The 5,720-nt window shown below is 41.3% G+C and overlaps 1 long non-coding RNA gene across 1 annotated transcript; it reads right to left on the bottom strand.

Moving 5' to 3' along the window:
- Window positions 1–208: 208 nt before the first annotated feature.
- LOC118249622 (uncharacterized) lies at window positions 209–5,245 on the bottom strand. Its single transcript, XR_004779152.2, has 5 exons — window positions 5,150–5,245; window positions 3,287–3,413; window positions 3,154–3,204; window positions 1,373–1,431; window positions 209–255 (listed from the first exon to the last, which is right to left on the bottom strand). It is a non-coding gene; the product is annotated as an uncharacterized LOC118249622 (long non-coding RNA).
- Window positions 5,246–5,720: the final 475 nt, after the last annotated feature.

Below are 5,720 nucleotides of genomic sequence, written 5' to 3'. Positions count from 1 at the left end.
TCTTGCAAGAAGCTTTAGTATGTGGATGTTACAAATTTTGATCTGGCTCCACAGATTCAGCCCATCCCATCTCACCGCAGCTATCTTGATCTGGCAGTGCTGTCCCCGTTAAGAAGAAGTCCGTATTTCTGATCCAAGGGCTGCTGCAGGGAAGTACTCAGGCCGTGGCAGAGCACACATGTCCACCGGGAAGCTTCACCCCTGCAAGGAGGCTCCTTCCACTAAACATGGTAGCTTCTCAATCATGTGTGACTACTATTGAAACAGCAACATAAACTGGATTAGGCCGGCACTGGTGGTTTCTTGGTTCGGCAGGCTAGATTATGTAGCCTGGAGAGCAATATTCAGCTGAAGAGCAGTATCTTCTACCTGAAAGATGGTATTTTCTTAAAGGTGCAAATTTGATTAAATACACCCTTGCCTTAGCCCCAAGGAGAAGTGATCCTTCCTGCAATACTCCATCCTGTCTGATGTACCTCCATTCACCTGTCACACATCTACAGGTCTGGTGACAGTAGGAGAGTATGAACGTTCCCTACCTTTGGCCAAGTGTGCTGCTGATGATCACGTTGGAGTGCTTTCATAACAAACTCCAGTCATCAGCAGACAAGTTACAATCAAGGTTTTCTTTCCATCCTCAGGCCCACTGCAGGTTTGAGTAGTGCATCATTAAAATGATTGGATAACAGATTCATCCACAATGTGGAAATTAAACTTGACCTGTCTAATCATATCATAAATAGCAATTGGAGGATATGTTTTAATTCAGCTGTCAACCACAGATCCCATCTAAAATGTGTTGGCGTTGGGGAAACGATTATTGGTGAGAAGAGGGAATATTGATAGAAAAGGTGTGTAGAACATAAAGATGCACACATTTCTTGTTCCTGAATATATTGCATGAGCATTACAGGAAGTTACCAAGAAAATCATTTATTATTAGGTAAAATTCCAAGCATTGCACCTGACCAATACTGTCTTTAAGATCACTGCATCCTACTTGCTGTCAAAAGACTATGGAGTTAACAAAATATTAAAAAAAAAATGCCAAAAAATGTCTGAGAGTTATCATGTTCACAGAAGGGGAAGGGAATATGGACCTCTGGTGGATCCTGCTGCATAGACAGGGTGCCTCATTTCTAATGGGAGAACTTCTGCAACAACCTACAGCACACCCTTAGTGCCTGGTAATTGCCGTCTGCTCTCGATCTCCTCATTAAACAAGAGGTAGGGTAAAGCAGTTTATTCCCTCTTGCACTCTTCCTAAGGGCTAGCTGTGTGTAAACTGGCATTTACTGTACAGTATGTGGCCCTCATTTACTCCCTTTTATGTTGTTTTCCCACCCACACCCTGGAATGTCAAACGGCTTACCTGATGCTGCACTTGTTTAGGAAACTACCCAGGGAAATATGTTCCCGTTTATTTGTCATCTGGGAGGACAAAGACAAGTGCTTCAGACAAGACTTTTGCAGTTGGTTTGGCATAACTTTACAGAAGGTTAACTAGCTGGGCTTGCCCCTGTTGGTGTTTGCCAACAGTAGCAACATGGGCTGGGAGAGAGCCCCCCTCTCTGTATGCAGAATAAGGTATAGCTGTCCCCTCTCATGTGCCACTCATGATTGGTGAGTATCATACAAAGTTGAACAATCCTCCATAGATCTTCAGTATAGAAAAAGACGCATGAAAATACAATAATTTAAAAACGTGTCAGAACAAATAGCCAAAAAAAAAACCAAACCGTATACAGCACACAACAGTGCAATAGACACTGAAAGAAACTTCTAGGCTTCTTTTAAAACGTGCAAGTTCTCTGGCACAGTGTGGGGCAGAATGATCCGTCCTGGTGGTTTGGGAGGCAGCTCACTAGAGGTCCATCACCAAATTGTGCCACACATCTTATTGTTGAAGTCTTTGCCCAGTAGTTTAGGTGTGAGAAAGAATGAAAAAACAAGTGAGATTTCAACATATTGTGGTGGTTTTCAGGGGATTCTTTTAATGTAAGCCATGCAAAAAAGGCTTGGTAGGATGAAACAGAGATAGGAGACTGTGTCCCAGTTTTATGATGTACAGTATCTCGCAAATTCCTGTGAGTTAGAATCAGTGAATAATGCATAATAAATGCATGATTTAACACGATATGTTATCTGAAAAGGAAGCTCTAAGAATATAATTATTATTCTAGGTAGCACCATAAAACCAAACAAACAAATGAAAAAACACCCCCAAAAATATGGTGGATCATGGAAGATCAGCAACATGCTACTGAAAGTCTTTGTTATCTTTAGAGCTGGGGAAGGTTCAGAATTTGTTTCACTTGAAGTAGTTAAAAACAAGGAAAATATATTTCTGACATTTTCTGAAAAAGAAGATTAAAAACCTTGAAAGTATGATTCAAAGCTGAGAAAGATTTTATTTTTTTTTTGAATTCCAATGCTCTTTTAAAAAATATTAAGTGTAATTTCTATTTAAGGATTACTAGCAGTGACAGATAATGATATCCATTTAGGATAACTGTCTTTTAGTTCAGAGTGTCTCCCATTTACGTTGCAATGCTCAGACTGTCAATATTATTTCATTACAACATAAATAGGAGACATGACTATTATAGTTGTTTTGGTACTAGATAGCAGGAGTCTTCAGAGATATGACAGTAAAATTAAACCATTTTACAACTGTCATATTATCATATAGGTAGTAGTAGTGCATGCACCATGTACTATAGCTATGAACATATGAAGACATCATGTAAAAAGGTTTGTGTAAAACTTAGCCATTAAAATAATATTTTAAATTAGCCTTTAAAATAACATTCACATTTTAAAGAGTGTCTAATAGTTGCATTTAGGAACAGCTTAGTCATAAGAGGTTTTGTGGAAAATTTGTTTTTTTTCCAGCACTTTATCACCAGCAATTTTTGATAAAAAGTGAACCCACTAGTTCTTTCTCTGTGTGTGTTTTAAAAGGAGCGGGCAGTTTTCCTGATTTTCCAGGCTTCCTCCCCAAGCAGCCCCAGCTGAATTGTGTATGAAAGGTTACTGTCTCTGGTTACTGCCTTACAGACCACGAGGAGTGCTCTGGTTGTCTCAGCAGAGAGACTTCCACTACAACTTGTAGGTTTGCCTATGGAAAAAGGCTGAGGAAAAGGCATGCACCTAGCACAGATTTTAGGCTTCTCCTGGGCATCAGTCAGGTGTCAGTGAGCCCTAGGAAGGAATAAATGGGTTGCCATAACTCATTTTGTCCAGATCCAAACATGGTTTTACAAAACCAAAAGTCAGACTCTACCTGTGCCCACCATTTGTGTTTCACCTGTAAGACCACAGCACTATGGAGACTGTCTTTAAACCTCTCTGGGTGCCAGACCACTGCTGTTAGCTGCTCTCAATCACATGTTGTCTTTGGTTATTTCACACTGAAAATAAAAAAATATTTTAATGCTTAAAATGATGACTTCTGTAAAGATGGTGTATCTAGTATTTAAATGAATGTTTTTATGACTTTATTTATTTATTTATTTTTAATTTCTAAAGGAAGTGCAAATCGTTGTGTGGCCAAATTACACCTACAGGCTGACAGTGGGCTTGTCTGTTGTGGTTACCTTTGACAGACCTCCCTTAGAAGTAAGCCACAGAGCAGGAATCTGCAAAATGAAGGTAAAAAACAACACCTCACCATAATGAGACCTTACTGGAGACAGAGGATACTCAGGGGTTCCCATCTTAGGTCAAGCAAAACTAGATTGCTGGCAATTTACATTCAGCACAGAAATATTACTTGTCCTGTGAATTATTTAGAGTACATACTGTCTTTTCAGTAGAGATATGCACAGATCTGAACTAAATAGAGCTTCAGTCACTAGGGCCTCCAAGTAACACCATGATGCAAATGTTAAGCAGTAATCATAAGGCTCTAACTACAACTGGCTTCCTATTTGCTAGATGCAGATATTCAAACCTTCTGTTCCGAGTGAACACATTGGGCACAAATGCGACAGTGCCTCACAATACAGAGCAAAAGTTGAGCTGAGATTTGCTAGGTATGTAATGAAACGGGGAAGTGGATGAATTTCAAATGCAACCAATAAAAATAAGCTGCTTGTGTAAGTATTTTGAATATATTCAGTGCTAGCAAGATGAGAAATGGCATAAATCAAAAGTTAGCCCTTGCAGAACAAAAGCTGCTGCGGACAGAGGAACTGTAACTTTACAGGCAAAATTGAATTCAGTTCCAGGAAAAATGTGCACCAAACATAGCTGTCTTGACAACCCCATTCAAAGAGCTACTCAAGATGGGAGCTTTATGGAGCTGTGAATAAAAAGCCTTCTGAAACCATAAAAGCATCACTCTGAATCTAAGGTGAAAAAGCTCTAAATTACTGCGACGTGTCACAACCTGTCAATTTATTAGCAGATGCTTCTAAATCAGGATTAGGAACAAAATATTAAAACCTTCAAAAGTGGCATAATGGAACTGTTCTGAAAAGGGAGATAAAATGTACACCAGAGGGCTGAGGTTTCTAGGACTTTTGCTAATGAACTTCAGAAGGATGCAGACAATAAATCAGATCACAAGCAGCTGATGCCAATTTTTAAAAACAGCACTTGATTTTAGGCATATGGGACTAGAAAAACTTTTGCAGTGACTTTCTGTGGAAACATTTTAGTCAGGAATAGCGAAGCAAAAGAACAGGGAGCTGCTTCTGCTCTACCTTCCTTTTGTTCAGAAAGTGCAAAATGCTGTCATTAAACCAGAATTTTCCTTTCCCACAGGAGTGTGTTAATATTTTACTTCCAAGGCCATGCCTGATGACAACAGGCAGCCTATGTGTTAAGGTAAGGGGTCACAGTAGGGAGGAGGGTGCTGCGAGCTGCCTGGCAGCAGTGCTGCATGCTGGAGCCTCGCTGTGGGGCTGCTGCATGAGCCCAGGGCCACGGAGCTCTTAGGGCAGGTGCGGGAAAAGAGCTGGGTGCACACACAGTGGCTTCGTAAGCAAGGGTAGGTTGCAGAGGCTGTGCCAGTCTCTCACATGGGCAGTGGTCACAGCTAGAGGGAGGGGATGGAGGTAGTGATGGCCTCAAATGCCGCATCTGTCCTCAGATGATGTATGAACGTGGCTAAAAGGGTACTGTGGGGCTGGAGGCTACTTACTTCTCCTGCTGACACTCTTCCACCTTGCTGACATGCTTTGGTCCATGCTGCACCCATGTGTGTCCCCTCTCCGGCAAATGCCCTAAGCCCTTCACTAAAGAGTTATTCTCATGCTGTCTGACTCAGTGAATATTCAAGCATTGCAAGCAAAGTGGAACAGATCCAAAAGGAGAGACTGAGGCAAAATGACCTCATAAGGCAATCTTCTTGCATTTAGGGCACACTTCTGAGGCTGTGGTTCAGTGATACAGTGCTCCTCCTATAGGATCAAATGCAGCCTGGATGGATTTGTATTCCAAGTGCTGACACTGGTTTTGCGCTGGTTCCAAAAATGTTGATGGGTTATCTTCAACACCCAGCTTTATGCTGACAGAAACTGCTTGTTGTCTTGCAGCCAGCAAAAGGCCAGTGCAAGGGTAAAGGCAGCATAAAGACCAGTCACAAGGCAGGTTCAAGAGAAATAAGCTTGTTTGCTCCTTTCCGACCTGGATCAGATTGGTACTTGTGGTACATGTACAGATTTGTACAAATTTGTGGCTGATCAGTGGATGCAGGTGTGGGAGACGCATTC

This window comes from Cygnus atratus, chromosome 2 (genome assembly GCF_013377495.2).
Source record: "Cygnus atratus isolate AKBS03 ecotype Queensland, Australia chromosome 2, CAtr_DNAZoo_HiC_assembly, whole genome shotgun sequence".
NCBI lineage: Eukaryota > Metazoa > Chordata > Aves > Anseriformes > Anatidae > Cygnus > Cygnus atratus.
The sequence above is the reverse complement of the archived record's forward strand: the minus strand, read 5'-3'. Positions and strand labels throughout refer to the sequence as shown.